The sequence below is a fragment of the Cucumis melo genome, unplaced genomic scaffold, assembly GCF_025177605.1.
Source record: "Cucumis melo cultivar AY unplaced genomic scaffold, USDA_Cmelo_AY_1.0 utg000582l, whole genome shotgun sequence".
Taxonomy (NCBI): Eukaryota; Viridiplantae; Streptophyta; class Magnoliopsida; order Cucurbitales; family Cucurbitaceae; genus Cucumis; species Cucumis melo.
In genome coordinates, this window is record NW_026124080.1 from 5,934 (window position 1) to 7,500 (window position 1,567).

A 1,567-nucleotide genomic window follows, 5' to 3' on the forward strand; every position below is an offset into this window, starting at 1 on the left:
TATCATAATCAAATGTAATAAATCCTTTACAAAAATTTATTCAAATAATATTATAATATAATATTTAGGTAGTAAATTTTCAATCAAGTAAATCTTTTTAATTATTTCTTATGAGTCCTTGGTACTCGAAGAAGTGTTAAACTCGTGAATCCATTCTATGAAGAAATTGAAAAATGGAGATTCTTAATTATTCGTAATTAATTATTTCTTAATTGATTTTATAGAAATTTCAAAAAATCTCTCTCTATCTAGAAAATATCTATATATAGAGAAATAAATATTGCACTCATACAAAAAAATGTTATTGATACAATATATACAATAAAATATGGGTTTCAATAAATTGAAGTATTGCTAAGACTTTTTCAAAAACTACCCATGTCATAAGAGTATAGATTACTATGGACCAACTAACCCAATGACTATACATGATTCCATAAATGAATCAATTACATACCAGTTCCAAGAAATTAGAGGTTATGGTAAAACTTCGTTTAAAACGATGTGGTAGAAAGCAACGTGCGACTTGAAGGACATGATCCACTGTGGATTCTTACACCCACCATTTTATATTATATAGGAATGAAGATGCTCTTGACTCGACATAGTTTGTTCGGTTGCACTCGAGCTCTTTTTTTTTTTTAGGGTTTTTGATGTAAATAGTACATGATGGAGCTCGAGTAGAAAGTATTGATTCATTTATCAAGGGCAGAGATCTAGGGTTAGTGTCAATCAATAAGTTAAAACTACTTCGTAAGTATAGGTTCGGTATACAAATCGAAAGGATCCAATTCGAACAAGTTTCAAATTCAAACATCAAATTGGATTAAAAGTGTATCACACGAGAATCCATTATTTATATGATTCTTTGATAAAAAGGAAATCAAAAAAAATGGTATGTTGCTACCATTTTGAAACGATTAAAGATCACCGAAGTAATGTCTAAACCCAATGATTCAAGGAAAGGATAAAGGATCCCGGAACAAGTAAAAATCTTTTTCAATTGTCTCAATAACTAAACTAGATCAGAATGAAGAATCGAAATAGATTCTAACGGAGACAGGCAAAAATAAAGAGGTTAGAGACCGCTCAATAAATGAAATGCTTAAGCTTAAGGGTTTTTTTTCCTTTGCGTGAGAGTTATCCAACTTGAGTTATGGGGATAAGAATGAGTTTTTTTTTTCAAAAGAAAAACAAAAGAATAAGAAAAAAATTTTTAAATCATAGTCTAATTGATTTAATAATCTATAGATCTATTTGACATTAATTAGAATTCTATACATAACTTTGAATTTCCTCGAGCCGTACGAGGAGAAAACTTCTTATACGGTTCTGGGGGGGGTACTTAAAATTTACATCTATCCCAATGAGCCGTTTATCGAATCATTGCAATTGATGTTCGATGCCGAAGAGAAGGAAGAGATCTTCGTAAAGTGGGTTTTTATGATCCGATAAAGAATCAAACCTATTTAAATGTTCCTGCTATTCTATATTTCCTTGAAAAGGGTGCTCAACCTACAGGAACTGTTCATGATATTTTAAAGAAGGCAGGTGTTTTTACGGAACT